This window comes from Monodelphis domestica, chromosome 1 (genome assembly GCF_027887165.1).
Source record: "Monodelphis domestica isolate mMonDom1 chromosome 1, mMonDom1.pri, whole genome shotgun sequence".
Taxonomy (NCBI): Eukaryota; Metazoa; Chordata; class Mammalia; order Didelphimorphia; family Didelphidae; genus Monodelphis; species Monodelphis domestica.
The window spans coordinates 414,028,720-414,048,408 of record NC_077227.1 but is presented as its reverse complement, the minus strand read 5'-3'; the positions used below and the strand labels follow the sequence as shown (position 1 = coordinate 414,048,408).

General features: G+C 38.1%; 1 protein-coding gene across 2 annotated transcripts in view; it reads right to left on the bottom strand.

Annotated features, from left to right (window-relative positions):
* The window catches only part of PAPPA (pappalysin 1), a 289,767-nt gene that overhangs the window by 153,945 nt on the left and 116,133 nt on the right, over positions 1-19,689 (bottom strand). The window lies entirely within an intron of this gene.

Here is a 19,689-nt window from a genome sequence, read left to right as displayed (position 1 = left end):
GACCAGGTCCCATCTTGTCAGGGAACTAACCAAAGAGGGCCCAATAGGATGCATGGTACTAGTCCTCTGTCTTTTATTGCCCTGTTGCTCATAATGGAAAAATACATGGGGAATAAGATGATATCAATTATAAAATATTAAGTGTCCCTCAAAAAGAAAACATGTTCATGTCTCCTAGAATTTCAGAGGACCCTATCAAGAATAATTTTTGCTACATCGAATCCTACATCTTATATAGGCTACTAGAAGGATTCGACACTTACTATTGAATTGAGAGAGATTCACTCATATTTATATCACCTGCACCAACTTAAGACCTTGTATGAAGTAAGCACCTAATAAATATCTGTTGAATTGAGTAATACCATAGCACAGGGAATCCATAAAACCTATAAGGAACTGGTCCTTTAGAGAATTAGCTCATCAATATTCCACAATCAGTCTACCATCCCACTTTACCCTTGTATTTCCTCTCTAGTCAATTACAAATGTTCTTATTCCTCTTTCATTTTTCCTCTTAAAAAAAAAAAAACTTTAAATGGCATGGGAAAATTGCAAAAAAGATAATGAAGAGAATTCCTGCTGAATTCCATCATGGGGGTGGGTGGGATTTCATAAACAAAAGAAGGATGTCAAAAAACTCAAGTTCTTGGACTCATCTGTTATTTCAGCTGCCCTCAGATCTGAGGCTGTTTGGATAAGCCCAACGAGATAGCAGGTGCAGGGGCCAAACCAGCCTCTTCTCAATGCAACAATGATTTGCTTTTTCAAGGGCGCGAAAGGACTCAAGAGGAGAAAACATCCTTTTGGGGAAAGATGAGTTTTCTCCCTATGCTTTCCCTCACAAGATAAATGTATTAGAACTGTTACTGGTCTGGTGATAGTCCTAATGATATTTGGAATTCCTTTAGCTCTTTGTATTGAAAAAATGTGTGAAATGGAGATTCATGAGGGAGAGTATATAACTTGTTTTGTTTGGCCAAGGAAGATCTGGGTGGCACTAAGACAGAGCCTCCACCCAATAAATTATTAATAAATGCTTTGCGATTGAGGAATACATTACAGAAAAGATTTTTGTTTAATCTAGTGAAAAATATTGAAACAATTTTGCCTGGAATAGAATGGAATAGTATGTTTTGAAAGACTGTGAGTTTGCCATTGTTGGAGCTCTTTAAACAGAACCTAGATAGTTACTAGTCATGGATGTTGTGAACAGAACTTACAGTTTGGTTAGGAGATGGGCTGGAGAGCTTTGAGGTCAATCAGTGAGTGACCCAATCAACATGTATTTCTTAAAGAACTGAATATATGTATGGACTGTGCTAAGAGTTGGAGAGTCAAAGAGGGCAAATAAATAGTCCCTTTCCTTGTATTCTAAAGAGGGCAACAATGTGAAAATACATAGAGAGGGCAGCTAGGTGGCACAGTTTATAGAGCATCGGGTTTGGAATCTGGAAGACTCATCTTTCTGAGTTTAAATGAGTCTCAGACACATATGTATATTACCTTGGGAAAGTCACTTAAACTGTTTGCCTCAGTTTCCTCATCTGTAAAATGAGCTGGAAAAAGAAAGGGCAAGTCACCCTAGTATCTTTGCTCAGAAGTCCCCAAAAGAGATCTCAAAGAATCAGAAACAACTGAACAACTACACAACAAGAAACAGACACTGTAAGTGGGAAGTAATCTCAAAGAAAAGGCCCTAGCAATAGGAAAGACTGGTAAAGAACTCTGAAGCAATTGTGATTTGAGTTGGCCAACTAGGAATTTGGAAACTAGGGATCCCAGTAGACTGCAGGGAGAAGAGAAAGCATTCTAGGAATAGGGAATAGCCAACAAAAAAGCAACAAATAAGGATATGAGGTATCTTGGGAGAGGAGCTACAAGAAGACTAGTATCAGTGGACCATATAGCACATATATGATCGAATACTATAATTCTAGGATATCATATAAACACATTTGTGTGTATATATATATATGGATTAAGCAAATCAGAGGGAACCCTTCAGGATGCTAGTTGTATTCTCTATTAATGATTTACCAGAAGCATAGAGAAGAATAAGAATGAAAAGGCACAGAGTATGAGTGTGGGAGAGAAGGGTTCTAATAGATTTTACCAAACTAGAAAGACTTTGATTCCTTTCTTCCTTAGACAAGATACTCCAATTTTTATTCAGTCCTTGCTGACTTTACCCCCATGTTTCTCCTTCCTCATGTTCATCTTTTAGAATCTATGGCTTTCTTCAAAACTCATATCAAATGTCACCTTTTACAGGAGGCTTTGCCTGGTCCCTTAACTTCCTAGTGCCTTCTATGACATTACCCTTCATTTACTTCATATCTATTTATGCATACATTGGATTTCCTCATTAGAATTTAAGCTCTTTGAAGTATGAAATTGTTTTTTTTTCTATTTATATTCCCAGGGCATAGCACAATGCTGAGCACATATTAAGTACTTAATAAATCCTTGTTGATTGATTGATTGATTGATTATTGACTGACTGATGTCAGGCATCATCTAACATTGTGTAATAACTAGCCTATCTATGCTCTGGGAGGTTTAGTCATCATTTATATATGTTGATCTGTTGGCATATTATATCACCTTGGAAGAACATAAGTTCTGAATGTAGGGATAGTATTTGTTTTCTATCCGTAGCATCTAGAAGAGTGTCTAGAATATAGTAGGCACTTAATAAATGGTTCTTGGATTAGATTAGACTGGATCACCACATGGTGATGAATTGATCTAGAGGGGCTATAATTTGCATCAGCAGAGTGTCCACAATAAAACACACACACATATTCTGAAATTGTACATATGTGTGTATGAATGTTCACAGGAGCCCTGAAATGGAAAGTAGGCACAAAATATGTACTCAATAAATCCTTGAATTGTTGAATAGACAATCCATTTCTGCCAATTGAGGCTCCAAGAATTCTCACAGAAAAAATAAACAAAGGGGTCCAAGTTATATTTGCCTCAATTAGCACCAAAAGTGAATCACAAAAATAGTACATGAAGCATAAGTTCCACCCCCCCCTTCCACTCTCCCCCACCCCCAAAGAACCAGGACTAAGAATTCAGCTCTTAGAAGGAGGTCGAGAGGATCTTTAAAGCCCCTACCAGTGGTCAGGACCTATTTCATGGTTCATCGAAAAGAAGGATGTTATGTGTCAAGCTGTTTCTTTCAGCTGTTCCCAAAGCCATCTGGAATGATTTATGCTGCTACTATGACTCCTCCCTCCCTTTCTCCCCACCCCACCCCACAGAGTGAGTAACCAGGTCCTATCGATCCTTCCTCTGTAATCTCTCTTGACTATAGTCTCCTTTCCATTCTCATTACCATCATCCTGATGCAGTTCTCCAACTTTTTGGTCTCAAAACCAATTTACACTTTTAAGAATTCTGGAGGACCTCCCATGGAGATTTGATTCTATTTATATATTTTGTTCTATATATAGAAGCAGTTAGGTGTTGCAGTGGATAAAACTCTGGACTTGGAGTCAGGAAGACCAAAGTTCAAATCCTACTTTCAGCTATTTACTAGCTGTGTGACTCTGAGTAAGTCACTTAACTTCTGTCCATCTGAATCTCCTTGTCTCTAAAATAGAGATAATCATAGCATCTACTTCACAGGGTCATTATAAGGACAAAATGATGTATTTGTAAAGTACTGTGCAAACTTGAAGATTTATATAAATGCTAATTATTGTCACTGTTGCTATCATTACTATTATTATTGTTATTATTTTCTCTGTTGAAATTTACCAGATTTTATAACATTATCATGAAAATATTTTTGACCTCCCAGATCTACCAAAACAATCTTGGGTACCTTCAAGAATCCCCAGATCACACTTTGAGAACCTGTCCTAGTTCTTGCCTGAGTTGCTTTGACTATATTTCTTCACAAGAACTTCTAACTGGTCTCCTTCTTTCTAATATCTCCTTCCTCCCATCCATCCTATTGTAGATGCCAGACTAGTCTTCCTCAACTACCACTTTTATCATATTGCTCCTGAACTATGATGATTGTAAAAGGCCCACTACTATCTACAGGACAAAATGATAGTTCTCAGAAAAAAAAACATTTTAAAAGTTCTTTAATAATTCATTCTAAAGACGTTTTCAGGATCTCAGAGGACGTCAGTGTCATCTTCAATATTACCATTTATCAATGCATAGGAATATATGTATAAAGGGTATAGAAGATTGAACTGATCTTACAACAAACAAACACACACACACATACACCTGGAAAGGGACCTTTTGAGAGAAATTTCTCATGTCATCTTATTTGTTTAGTTAATTTTTTGTGTTAAAGTAATTTCAGGAAGGAAAAAAAAATTCAGCTAGTTGAACTTTCTGATCTCTTGAATTTTGGAAAAACAAGACTACCAAATGATGACATTTTAGGAGAGACTGAAAAACTGTAGAGAATCCAGATGAGGGCAACCATTGTACTGAGAGAGAGCTTCAACCTGTAGAATACAAGGTACAGCTGAAGGAACTGGGATTGCTTAGATTGGCACAGGAAAAGCTTGGGAGGGTGAAGATGATCATTGTCTTTAAGTATCTAAAGGTCTTTCAAGTGGAAAAGGGATTAGACTTGTTCTTTATAGGTTTAGAGTGTTGGGCTAGAACCAATGAATGGAATTTTTAAGGAGGCAGATGTCAGTTCAATATGAGAACTTCCTAATAATTTGAACTATTTAACAATGGAATGGACTGTTTATGGAAGCAGTGAGTTCCCTGTCACTAATGGTATCTGAGCAGAGGCTGAATGATAACTTGTGAAGAGTGTCATGTTTCTGGTAGGGATTTGGAAGAGATAGCTCTTAAGGTTTCTTCTACATCAAAAATTCTGTGCTTCTGATTTCCTTCTCTGATGTTCTACTGCTCAATCTTCTTGAAAGAAAGTTTCTGATCATTTAACATAAATAATTGAAATTCTATCCACTTTGTTTCCTTCATATAAACTCCTCATCTAATTAGTCTTTCTTTAAAATTTCTGTCCTTTCTGTATTACTCTGAATTCACAAAGAATAACTTGATGCTGCCTTTTAAGGTTCATTCTGTTCAGATAACTTTTATTCATTAAGAAGTACCTTGGTCCTATAATTCTGTAAAGGTAATTCATGGAATCTTGGAGTTGTTACAGTTGGAAAAGACCTATGAGAATCTCTAGTCCAGCCTCTCTTATTTTACAGATGAGGAAATTGTGGACTAGCGAGGGGAAAATACTTTGGCTAAAGTCATAGACTAAATTGGAATTCAAATGAAGATTCATAGCTGTCAACATTCCCCCCCCCCTTGACTACAGGACCCTTTTGGAATGAAACATCACTTGTCTGATTAGCATTTGGGAAGAAATATTTGGAGAATCATTGTGCTACAGAGGTAAACACATCAAAAGGGGGAGCCAGAAGACTTGGATTTTTTACTTCACTCTGCCACTAATTCTATATATGGCCCATTAAAGTTGTTTTATTTACCTAATCATAATGTAATGTGCAACCTTTATATTTGTCCTACTTCTTCCCTCTGAAGTAATATGGAGCTGAATATAGTGGCCAGAATATTGAACTAGATGTCCAGAGACCTCAGTTCTAGACTGTTACTGCATGATCACATGACATTTCTTCTCTCTTGGTTTTCATTTTTTTTCTTTCTACTGTAACATGAGGAGATTATGCAAGATGAGATTGAAATGTTTTACAATTCTAACATTCTGCAATATGCTTTCTTAGTCTTGAGGTTCCTTGCAGATCTAACAAGCCAGGCTCCCTTTAAGCTGTCAAATTCTAGGATCCTGTTGTATAGGGGGCACTCTACTGTCATAGAACATAGCCATCCAATAACAGTCGAAGACCCTAGGCTGTCTTCATATTGGCCTTTTCAACCAAAATTCAAGTCATCAGTCAGAAGCCTCCAATCTGTTTCACTTTGGTTGTTCCAATTATTAAGTCAAAGCTGTGATCTTTGAATTCCCATTGCCAAGAAGAAATCTTTGTTTGTGCAAATGGGCCTTTGTCTTGCAACATCATGCTCTGTTATTTCTTCTGCAGACCGCAGAGAGATCCAACCCATGAACAGGATGGAATGGAAAGAAAATGAGAAGCCTAGAGGAGCTGGGCATCTGTGCCCTCACTTTGGCAATGGAACACAGCTTGATTTCTGACAGGTAACACGAGACTTGTCCTTTCCTTCTTGCCCACTCCTTCTCCTCATTTCCTATAAGGGTCTACACTTTGAAAGTAGCAGACATATACATGTGACTGATTAACTCCAGCAGGCCCTGATATAATTGTCCAAAGATTTGCCCTGGTACCAATTTAAAACACAGTAGCAAATTTAATAAAACAAACAGTTTGCAGCCAAGGCCTTTGTTATTCTGTTTTAATCATCTTTTACCACCAATTGAAATAATTTTCTCCTTTCTTGGTGAAATGAAATAAGATATAGGGGGAGGGTGGTGTAAAATGTTGGAACAATGTGGAAATTATAAAGAGTCTGAATCTGTAGCTATGAATTCCAAGGGATGCAAACAGTGGCCCTAAGGTTTCGAAGGGTACTTGTGTCAGGAAAAGATCTAAAGGGGGACTATTTACAGGTTAAGGGAACTCCACACCTGGATAACATTAAAGACAAAAAAAAACGACAAGGAACTCTTGTTTTTCCTGAATACAACTGGAATAGATGTGTGACAGCTTCTCCAAACATTCCCCTCATGATGGACATTTCTCCTGATTACAGAGCACGAGCTGACCCATTACCAAGGACTCTGGGAGCCAAAACACCAGATATAGTTCATGGTAAACAAGTGGAGTAGTGTGAAAATCAAGCCAAGAAGGGGCCAGCAGCCTAGTGGAGGAGAACAGTGACAACCTGTCATGGAGAGGCACTAACTTAACACAGTTGTTGGTGATTGCTGGCCAGTTAGGGAAACAATCCTCTTGTTCCTCATTGTAGCTGTTCTGGGTGGCCAGAGATTTTATTACTGGCAGAGGGCGAGCCCAACAGCATTTTAAAATTTGGCAATACATCTAAAAGTCTTTGGGGGTTGTTTTTATTTTCTGCCCCCTGCTAATGTTTTGGGTTCTGTGAAACCCAGACTGCAGTCAGGGAAGTACGTTTCCCCTTAATTCTGAAACCCATGTGTGCTTTAAGAAAATTTAATCCGTATGTTTCTGATTCATTTACACTTAACTCATCAAAATGCTGTTTTGTAAGAGCTATTTGATGTCCAAGAAGTCTTATGAGCCCTTTTGTAAGCCTTACTTCTTAGAAGCAGGAAGTCACGTTCCTGATGAGAGGAAGGAGAACTTGAACCTGAAAGGTTCAGTTTGTTTTGAAAAGAAGGGTCTAGGAAAGTCACGTGGGGCTTTAGGCTCTGCCAAATGGGCTCCCTCATGTCTTGTACACTTTTTCCTACAGCTGCCATGATGCTGTTAATGGCAGATCTCTGCGTTCACATATAGAAACAGGAGATCTCTGAGGTAGTCAGAGGATAAAAATATCCCAAACAAGAATGGCTCACATTTAGAGAGATAACACTTTTTGATTTCACAACTTCATATTTACCTTGTAAGATACTTAGTTAATGTCTCCTTGTTCCTATTTTGTGGATGGAAGCCCCTCAAAAACAGGGACTATTTCTGATTTATTTGGGGGATCATAGTGTCTAGCATTGCTTGTGGCATAAATGAGGCACTTAACAAATATTTGCTGACTAATTGATAAGGCCATAGGAGGTGCAGAAACTTTAGGAATTCTTTGTGCCTAAAACTTTTCTGAGATGGGCTTTGTGAAAAGTTAGCTTGGCTTTAGAATAGCTTGGCTTTGCTTTGGAGAAGTGGCTTTTAGACATCTCAATTCAATTCACAGCATGTTTGAACATGAGCAAAAGACCCCAATGGCCAACTATCCCAACGGCTCTCTCCTACTTCCTATGATAAAGGGGAAAATAGCAAACAGAGAAATCTTCACCAAAATGAATGAGAAGGCTGGTATTGCTTTGGATGAAACATCAATGAGGAGATGGCCTGGCCTTTATTAAAGACCATAAGTAAATGCTTAATTCAGGCTAGAAACCAGAGTATAATCCTTGTCATGCTGTAGATACTAATACTTCAGGAGACCAGACTAGACCTGGACGACCCTTGAAGGACATCAGTGGACCCTAGACCACACTTTGAGAATCACTAAAGGGGGGAAAATCATCTGCTCTCATCCATAGCCAGAAGAAAAGATAATGATTTACAGAACTTGGAACTTCACTATTAAGCTGTCTTTACAGGACCCAAGCTGTGAAACTGCCTTATAATAGAACCAGGTTAAGGGCAGTGTAATATGGTTTAAAGACCACTGGACTTGGAGTCAATAAACCAGAATCCAAAACCAGTTCTAACATTCAATCTTGCCACTATAATCAATGAGGGTCCACTGTAGGTTAAGATGCCACAGATTCTAAGAGATCATCTTGAATTAAGCTTTAGAGTAACCAATTTAGAGAATCAATGCCTTTCAATTCTAGCTTGCCTTAAAAAAGATTTTGTAGAGCTCTTCTGACCATTGGCTAATTGGATAGGCTTAAATTTCTGTTCTCTAATGTTCCTCCAGGTATAAATTATTCTCTCTACATGCTCCCTAATTATAAAAGTAAATCCATGAAGAGGCTGAGCCAGAGCTTAATACATAGTCAGCTAGTCAACAGTCATTTATTGAGCACTTGCTGTGTTCTAGGCACTATTTAAGTGCTGAAGCTATAAATAAAATATAAAAACAGTCCTTATCCTCACAGAGCTCATAATCCAATGGGGGATATAGCATGTCAATATTAGATACATATGATATATATAAATGGTAAATTAAAATAATCCAAAAAAGGAAAACATTAAGAGCTGAGGGGGTGGGGAAAGACCACCTAGAGAAGGTAGGCTTTGCATTGTGTGTTCTTTTTTACTTAACCTCTACCTTGAATCTTAGAATTGATGCTAAGTATCAGTTTCAAGGCATAATGGAGGTAAGGGCTAAGCAATTGGGGTCAAGTGACTTGCCCAGGGTAACACAGTTAGGACGTATCTGAGGCAAGATTTGAACCTAAAACCTTATGTCTCTATGTCTGGCTGTCTATCCATTGAACTATCAAGATGCCCCTGCACTGAGTCTCGATGGAAGCCTAGGATATGGCATAGAGGTATGTTATGGCTGAAAAAGAATCATTAGAAATCATCTAATTACTCAAGACTCTCATTTTACAAGTGAGGAAACAACGTCTAGGGGAAGGAAGTGATTATGTTCTAGTCCACAATAACAGTTAATAACAGTCAAGACTAGACCCTGCATCTCCTGTGTTTTCCACCATACTCTAGTAGTTGTTCTTTTGCTCAATCCTGTTACACTGTCTTGTACTTTTAATTAAGAGTAATGCTGTAACTGAGGTCCTGGCTCAAGTAGGACAAAAGTTAGAATATCTTGGATTTTGTATATGTGTGCCTATACTTTTGTGCAAGTACTGGGGAAAAATTGAGTATCTGTATGTTTTTAGGTATACCGACCACAAAGAACAAAAAGTAAAAAATGACATGGTTGTAATAATGTCACATGTATATAACATCAGTCTCTCTTTTAAGAAAAAAAAGAAGTCTTTTATCATATTTGTTTCTCCTTGCAATCTGATGATTTTATTGTTTCATTGCATATTATAAAGTTTTGAAAGTCATATGGAGACCCTTCCCAATGTGAAGTAAAAAAGAATGCACCAGCTTTATCATGAGAGTCCTAGAATTGCTACTTACCTGTGTCTCATTGGAAAAGTCCCCTAAATTCTCTGAGATGTACTTGCCTTACTTGTTTGTTAAAGGAGAGGTCTGTATTCTATTGTAGCTCTAATATAATTTTCAGCTTTCAGTTCTGTGACTACTGCTGACAAGATTGAATATAGAGTGATTTCCTTTACTGTTTTCCAATATGTAATTGCTCTCTTATTTTGTGCTTTGTCCATTTATTAATTCATTCAAATAGACACACCCCAAAGTATATGTGGGGAGTAGAAAGGATAAGAGCCAAAATCAAGTCCACTCTTACCAACCTGCAGACAAACAAGGTGAGATATAAACAGCTCAAATTTATAATACTATGCATATTTCTGTCTCCCATACGTTATGGTTTAGCTAAACTAGATCTCATCTTATCTTTTCCTTCCTCTCTTCTCCTTTTCTTTCTTCTAATGCCTTCCAAATTCTTGCTTCCTTGTACATATGTTCTGTTTGCATTACTGGGAGTCATTCCTTTGTTTCCCTAACTGACAACAACATCAAAATCTCATAATTGAAAGATATTTCAGAGATTGTCAAGTCTAGAGGTATCTCCCTCCCTTCTTCCTTCTCTCCTTTCTCTCCTTTCTTTCTTCCCTCCTTCTTTCCTTCCTTCCTCAGAATTGCAAAGTATTTCAGAGGCTATCTTGTTTAGGCATCTCCCTCCCTTCTTCCTGCTCTCACTCCTTTTCTTTCTTTCTTCCCTCCTCCTTTTCTTCTTTCCTTCCTTCCTTAGAATTGGAAAGCATTTCAGAAGTTATCTTGTTCAGAAGTGTCTCACTCCCTCCATCCTTCCTTCTCTTTTCACTCTCCTTCCTCTTCTCTTTCCTTCTCTCCTTCCTTCCCTTTGTGTGACTTTGAATAGGTCATATCACCTCTCTTGGCCTGTTTCATCTGTCAAATTATGGAATTGTACTATATATAGTCATATATGGATGGGATTTTGGAGATCATCTAATTTAATGCTCCTTATTTGATTGATGAAGGAATTGATGATCACTAAAGTCTCCTTTAGAGAGAATTCTATATATTTTAATCTCAAGAAAACACAGACTGTCCCATGCATACCTGGATAAGGGGGTGGAATATTTTCCTCCAACATTACAAAAGATAAGTATTTGCTATTTAGAGATATTAACTACTTTTGCCATAGATGGTGATTTGGGGCATCTGTCAGTTTAACTGATCTCTTTTGCTCTTCCTAATGTTCCTGAAAATCATATTTCATTATGAGCAGTACTTGGCCTGAAACAGACAAGGGGGAGGAAGAGAAAAGGATGCCCAGCTTCTAGAAATAAAGTGAAATTGACTTAACAATATTTTGTGTCTGGTCAACATGGCATTAATTCTGGCTCTAAGAATATCAGCTATCACTTATGATGTATAACATCCATTCTTGGGTCTGGCAGCATTTCAGAAATCAGTAGTGATTTTGTGGATAGATGTGGGGGGAGGCATTCAGGAATGGATCCAGCTCAAATCATAGATATCAGCAACATGTTACTGGAAACTAAACTGGTTCTAAAATGTTTAGATTTCCTCAAGGCATCCTCCTTATAAGCCTGCTGAATTTTTTTAAAAGACTAATAATTTGCCTTTCTCTCTTATTTTCATCACTATGCTGTTTCTTGGAAGGCACAAAGTCTGGCTTTCAAGTTCACTACTTGATTTCTCCTAAATTATACCTTGGGATTAGAGTTGTTTGGCTTTTTTCTAAAGCAGGGGTCCTCACACTACGGGCTTGCAGGGCACATGTGGCCTCCCGAGGCCATTTATCTGGCCCCCACCACACTTCTGGAATGGGCACCTATTTCATTGGTGGTCAGTGAGAGGAGCACTGTACGTGGCGGTGCCGCAAAGTGTGGCATGGTTCACATACAGTACTACTTCCGGTGGCATAATCCTTTGTGTGGCTCCTTGTTCTGAGAATAACTGAACGTGAATGAGGAGCTGCGAAAAGGATTATGTGGATGCACAATGGAAGTCATCAGCATGGTGAGCAGCAATCTGGGGGAGGGGATTCTGCACTGTGTATATTTCTGCCCAGTATAGTGGTGGCAGTGATGGGCCAGTGCAAGGTGTGACAGGCCCATCACAGCCAGGGCTGCAGCCTCCTCTATCCCAGACAGCGTATACAGAGCTGTTCATAGTTTGTTTTTTTATAGTCTGGCCCTCCAATGGTCTGAGGGACAGTGAACTGGCCCCCTGTGTAAAAAGTTTGGGGACCCCTGCTCTAAAGAATAGAACTAGTAGCCATGGATAAAAGCTGCAAAGAAGCATTCATCTCTACATAAAGGGAAAAATTCCTATGATTTAGAACTGTTTCAAGGTAGAAAGGGCCATTTTGGAAGATGGTAGGGTCACCCTCTTTGGAATTCTTTAAGAATAGAGATATGGAAGGGATTCCTATCAAGATGGACTAGATCAGTGGTATCAAATTCAAACAGAAAAAGATCCTTGTGATCTACATATTGGCTTAGAAAACTACAAATGAACATTATCTCTGTTTCATTGACTTTTTATTTCTTTGGTTAAACATTTCCTGATTATGTTTTAATTTGGTTCAGGCCATAATTGGGAGTTTTGCCGGCCATCTGCTGCCTAAAATCTATGAGTTGGGCACCTCTGGACTAGATGACTTCTGAAATATCTTCAATTTATGAAATTTTGAATCTTTGTCATCCATAAGGGAAAAAAGGAACGAAACCCAAAAAGATAAAGAAAAAATATGAACAAACCGGTATACCCTAGACCACTCAAAAAAAAAAAAAGCAAATCTTTGTTTAAATGTGAAATGTAAATTTTCCTGATTAAAAAAGGAGATAAAGGAATACAAAGAAACAGGTCCACAGAAACAGCTACACTACCAGAATAATAGGGTCCATAAAAGAAGAGCAATATGGTATAGTATAAAAATGTTGGACTTGGCATAAGAAAGACTTGGGTTCAAATACTGGCACTGATACTTACTACCACTGCAACTCTAAGCAAGTATCCCAGGGAAAGAAAAGGAAAATAAAGGGAGTAAGCAGCCTGCTATGTGCCAGGCACCTTGCTAAGTGCTTTTTATGGTTCTGATTTGACCCTGACAACAACACTGGTAGACACTACTATCACCCACGTTTTGTAACTCAGGAAACTAGGGAAAACATACCAAATGATTTGCCCAGGATGATGCAGCTAGTATTATCTGGGGCCAAATTTGAACTCAGGTTTTCCAAACTCCAAGCCTAAGCTCTCTCCAACTGCCCCACTTGTTGTCACAGGCAATTTCCTAAGATTTATCCCACTAAAATAATGGCTGGGTTGATAGAGGGATTTCCTATACAAAGAGTCCCTTGTGTTGTTGAAAATATTATTTGTGTAATTGAAAAGTGCTTTTTGTTATGGAGTAATTTTATGTTTAATTCTGGGCTTTTAATTTAAGTGGGACAAAAATAACACCGGATCTGACCAGAGGAAGCAAGCAGGATAGTGAGGGTTGGATGAGGAGACCCCTTGAGGTCCCTTCCAACTCTAAGAGTCTAGAATTTTCTGGGGATGAAGGCTTTATGACAATGGGAAATCAGGCATCAGACATGACCTCTCTTCCTGTCTGAGGGGAGAGGAGATCCAGTGTCTTGTCTTTTGTGAAAGCTCAGGTTCCACTGTAGTAGTGAAGGAGCAGAAAGCTATGAAAGGAGAAACACCATTATGAGTTATAAAGAACTGCTAGAAGCAACATCAGTTTGCTGAATGTGTGGCCTCGGGGCTACTGAACTCCCACAAGAATAGGGATGTTCTTTGGCTCTGATCCATCCAAGGCCTTTAATTTCCAAGACCACGTAAGGACCAACCCCAGGCAAAACAAATAAACAAACATCATTCCCTCACTGCAAGAGTGAGATATCGTTAACTGGGGAAGCAAAATCTCCCCTGCTCGTCTTTTCAGTCAGGACCAAAAGGAACTGGCTGTGGAACAGAGCAGGGAGGCATCCATTTATTCCAGAGGCATGTGGGTAGGTCACAGGAGCTGACAAGTGGGATGGTGGTCTGAATTCAACCACTAGAGTCAAGAAATGAGTTCTAATCCTAGTTCAGCTGGTGACTGTTCCTAGAGGTTTGGCCAAGTCGTTTGCACTTCTCAAATTTAACTTTCACCTCTTTATTAAAAGAAGTGATGAGTGAATGGGATATACATATTATATAACACATTACATAATTCTCCAAGGGAGCCCAAAGGCAAGTCAGGCTCCCCAAGGATATTTATTCTTCTTTTTCCATTCATTCATTCATTTATTCATTTAACAAATACTACACATAAGACCTGGTTCTCAACTCCAGGGATATACCAAGGAAGTTATAATCAAATGGGAGGAAGAATTCCAAAAAGAATACACATAGACATAAAACAAAAAGAACTAATATACTAGCAAAGAAGGTAGAAGGGAAATACAAAGGAGAAATTCAGGCAGAGTGCTATAAAGGATTTAAGTAGGAAATAATTATTTTTACCACAGTGAGTCAAGGAAACCTGGACATTAATAGATGGACACAGTGGTAAAGAGGAAATCAGCTTCAGGCATGAGGTATGAAATGAGCGATAACAAGATAAAAGAGATTAGGGCAAGAACAGGGAAAGAAAATTAGTTTTGCTTAATTGGAATTTAGAATAGGATGAGATAAAGATGGGAAGACAGGTTGACATTAGATTGTGGTGGACCTTCAAAGCCAAGATGATGAGCATACATACATACATACATACATACATACCCCCACTGCCTCTCACATACATTCACACATACAAGTACACAGTGCAAAATGTATATATATATGCATATGCAGCATTACAATGTGCATGCATATATATGTGTTCCTAATATATAAATACACATGCATGTGTACATATATGTATGTGTGTATATGTATATATATATATCCTTAATGTCTATTATAATATTTAGCATTTTGAAGATGCTCAATGGCTTGATCTGACAGACAATTAAAGATATGGAGGGTTTTAGACTCAAAGAATTATTTTATCAGAGGAGAGCATTAAGAAAATGACTTTGGGCAGCAGTGTGAATGGTAGCAATGATGGATTCAAGAGTAAATAGTTTAATAGACTTGAGGAAAGAAAACCAGTTGTGAAGCTATTAGCAACAGTCTAAGCAAGAAGAGAAGCAGTCTTGAACAAGGGTAGTTGTGACAATAGAGGGAAAAAGGAAAGATGTGAGAGCTATTACAGAGATGAAAGCAAAATATCATAGCATTTAGCACCAGCAGGGACTTGCCACAGTGATGACTATATAACCCAATCTGCTCATTAAAGAGAATGAAGCCCAGAGAGGTGAATTTAGTTTAAATTACTTATACAAATTTATACATTGTCACTGGGAAAGATCAGGCAATGAAAATCTAGATTAAGCCAGGTAGCTTAATTTAGTTACACAAATGAGATCGTTGACAAGAGTTGACAAATAACTGGATGCTGGAAGTGAGGAAAACAGCAGGGTCAGTGATGATCTCAGGTAGATGAGCCTAGGTAACTAGAAAGATGGGGCTGACCTTACAAGAAGTAGAGAAGTTAAAGAGAAGAGGGGAAAAGATAATTAGTCCACTGTTGGCCAGGTATCATAGTACCTGTTAAAATAGTACCTGTTACTTGGGACACCTCGGGAGAGAATTAATTTTTCCATAATTAAAGCTGAACTCCATTCCTCTCATTGAAGAAGTGGAGGTCTCTAGGACTATTGTATGTAATTTCAGATACAATTGAAGAATTGTTGGATTTGTGGAATTTTTTCCTTTTTAAAAATCTGTTATGAGATAAAGCTACCTGACTATAAGTCATATATTTAAGACAATATTAAGAAAAAAACAAAATGAGGCATCAAAAATCTTATTTAAAAATTAAAATAAATGCAATAGTAGGACCATATGAGCCTGATCTCTCCTAATTCTAGTTCCTATTAGTACTTCTTTTCCTCGATTATGGAAAAAAGCAATTATTTAGCACATACCATGTTTTAGGCATTATGTTAAGTGTTACATAATTTTAGGCATTATGTTAAGAGATACAAAGCAAATAAATTAAAAAGTCCTTGCCCTCAAGGAGCTTATGTTCTAATGGGAAGCAAGACATCAGTATAATTAAGTATATATAAGGTCCATAAAAAAAGGCAAGGTATTAGCTTAGAGAAACTAAAAGATCCTCACTGTTCTCTTTGAAATTAGAGGTGATAGATCTTCTAGGCGGCAACTTTTCCTAAAGTAGTATTTGCCCATATACTTCTGAGTAAGGGACACCTTCCCATTCCCTCTCTGAGGCAGCTAGCTGGTGGTACAGTAGACAGGACACTGGACCTAGAATCAGGAAGGCCTGATTTAGAATGTGACCTAAGATACTATGTGACCCTGAACAAGTCATTTAAACTCATTTTGTCTCAACTAAAAAATAGAGAAGATAATAGCACCCACCTAGTTCTGAGGGTTGCTGAACAAATGAAATAATACTTGTTTAAAGCACTCAGATCCATACCTAGCACATAATAAGTGTTGTATAAATGTTTTTTGCCTCTTCAAAGATTTCAATCCTGGCCTCTGTGCATGAAGACTTATTCATCCACCCTTACCCAAAAAGAGAATAAATGTTTCATCTCTCCCTCTGATGGTGTCCTTCTCTTGTCTTGCTTGAGAGCAAGGGAAAAGGTTTAGATTTCCTTCTCCACTTCATGCCTCCCTCTCAAAAGTCAAAATCTACTCTAAAACTTCCAAATGGTGACCATGGGAGTCTCTCCCTTCAGCGTCACACCTTGATGAACAGTTTCTTGAACAGATAACTGAGGGAATAAATATTTTCATTAGGGGGAAAATGAAGGAAAAGGTCAAAGGGAATAGTGAAATGAGATGGGAGACTGGGGGAGGAAAGAAAAGCATTTTTTTTTCCTTTCTCTCTCTTCAAAATGTCTTTATATAGAACTTGTATGAGCGCCAGTTTATTCGATATGGAAAAAATGTGAGAGCAGTTTTATATATATATACACACACATACACATACAAAAGGTATTTGTGTTGGGGTTTATAACTCAAATTACCAAGAGATAAAAAAGCTGGAATGCTTGATCTGTTTGGAATGCTGGGTTTCATTTATTCAGAGACTCAAAGAACAATCCAGATGGAGAGCCAAGAGGAGCTCAGAGATTTTGAATGTGCTATCCATGACCAAACACAGATAAAGATGAGGGAAAGAAATCCCTTAGGGTTGAAGGGCCACATAAGTACATCTCTGAGTAGTGATGGTTTAGGGAGGAAGTGGAACATGCCTTTAGTTTCAAATCATTGAATGTAAACTATTAGAGTCAAAAGGGATCCAAAAACCAAAGAAGAGCCTTAGAAAAAAGTACCAAATGGTAGACAGAAGTGGCCTTAAAGAAAGGACTGTAGAGCAGGAAGAGATATGGATACCTAGAGGTCATCTACTCCAATTCCCTCATTATATAGATGAGAAAAACAATGCTTGGGAAGATGAAGTGGCTTTTTCAGTTTGCCAAGAACTCCAGTGCTATGGCAAGACCCTCTGTCCTACTGATGTGCTTCACTGCTACATCCTGGAATTCTTGAGTTGTGACCATAAGCTCCTTACTTAATCCTGCCCATCCTTTGACTGCTGGAATTTAAGACCAAAAAAACTCCTTCCAGAGGGATCCAGTCAATCCCAATGATTTCAATTGCCACACTGTCTGTAAGGAGTCCTGCTGGTCATAAGCTAGAAGCCCAAACAGGTCTAGGTAACTTTCCATTTTTCACAACTGTCTCTCCTGTTTGCTGACTCGGACAGGAGGCCTATCCCCTGAACATTCCTCCACACCATCTTCTGTGAGACAGGGCTTATTAAGCTGCAACAGAGTTCCACACATTTTGGCATCACTTTGAGAGAAACTGGGATGACCCTTTCTGCAAAGTGCTTTCTGCTCTTGGCACAAAGGGACTTCAGGGCTGGCCTCACACTGCTCCAAGAAGGCCAAGGAACCAAGAATGAGGACTTAATGTAACTAGGGTATTGAAATAAAACAAGAACATGAAAATCATATACCCCAACACAAACTCTGGGTTTCTGCCAGACCAGTCTCCCCACTGTCCTCAAACACACTGTACTTATTCTCCCCTCTTTGTCCTTGTTCATGATGTTTCCTCTGCTAGGAAGAGCCTCTTCTTTTACTGCCTGTCTCAAGCTTTCTCATCCTTCGTAGGATATGATTTAAAGGTGGAAAATATCACCTAATCCAACTATTTCATTGTACATATGAGGAAATTGAGGCCAGGAAAGCAGAAAGATACTTATCCAAGGTCACAGAGGGAGTCAAGGACAAAGTCAATAGAAAACTTTTCCATCAGATAGAAAATCTATTTAGTTAAATCAATGGATAATAAATGGCAGAGCCAGGATTCAACCCAGATCCTCTCACCTCTTATCCAATTCAAGGTCCACTTCTTCTCTGAGTTCTCCATGAGAGTTCAAACACAAGAGGTAAAATAAGAACTTTACCACATTCATATCTTCTACTCATTATACCCCAGACAGGGAATCTCTCAAACTAAAAACTGAAAGGGCCTGAGAAATTATCCAGTAAAATTCATAAATGAATAGAAATATATCTAATATCCCTCTGAAAAGGTCACCTGGTCTCCACTTGGAGAGGTCCAGTGAAGGGAAACGCCCATTCTGAGGTAGTCCATCCCTCTTCTAATCACTTCTTGGGCTATTTCTCTTTCCTTTTAAAGCTAAAATTTGTCTTGCATTAACTTCTAGTTTTGCTTTCGAAAGCCAAACAGAAGAGGGAATCAGTATAGTATAAAAGAAAGCACTGACTGAACATCAGAAGTCTTGGATTTAAATCCTGATTCTGCCACTTCCTTTTTATGTGACCTTGGACAACTCACTTGACTTCTGTTTTCTCATCTCTAAAATGGGGCAAGGGTGGAGGATATGATTATCTCTATAACACTTTTTAGCTCAAAAACGTGACAATTCTAAAGTCTAATCCCTCTTCCATCATCACTCAAAAACTTGCAAATAATTATTTTGTACCTCAAAATCTTCTTTCCTAAAGGTCAAATACTCCTCATTCTTCTAAACAATTATTTATATCAGGTTTTCCAAATCCATCATTCCCTTTCCCACTGAATTTCTATGGTACTTAATGTCATCCCTATTTTAAATGGCACCTCTCACACTTTGTCTTAAATTATTAGTTGTTTTATATATTTGACATGATTTAGTTTCATTTTATGTATCTATCATATACATTAATATGATCCATATATATATGTATATATATATATATATATAAAACATATGTATATACCTATTCCAATGAACTTGTAAGCTATTTGAAGACAGGGATAACACCCAATACCACTTGGTATCTCAACACCTACTACAGGTGCTCATTCTTAAGAGATATTTAATAAAATTAGTTAGCTGATGATTAAATTGTTGTTGATAGTTCAGTCTTTAGGAGACTGTCTAGAACCCTGTTTGTTAGAAAGTGAAATTTGGTATAAAGCAGATCCATTTCATTTCCCATCCAAGTACGTTGAATTATCGAGGCATCTCTATGATCTGGAAACTAATAGAAGGCTGCTTTCAGCTCAATATAAGGAAGAATTTTGGACAAATCAAGATGTGTCTGAAAAAGGCACAGGCTACTTCATGAGGTAGTGAGTTTCCTGACACTGGTGGTATTCAAATAAAGGTTAGATAGCTGCTGGCTGGGGGAGCAATAGAAGGAATTTGTGCTTTTAAGGGCCATACTATATGATCTCTAAGGTTGGTACAAAGTCTAGAATTACGAGTCTACAAAGGAACCTCATTTTGAAATGT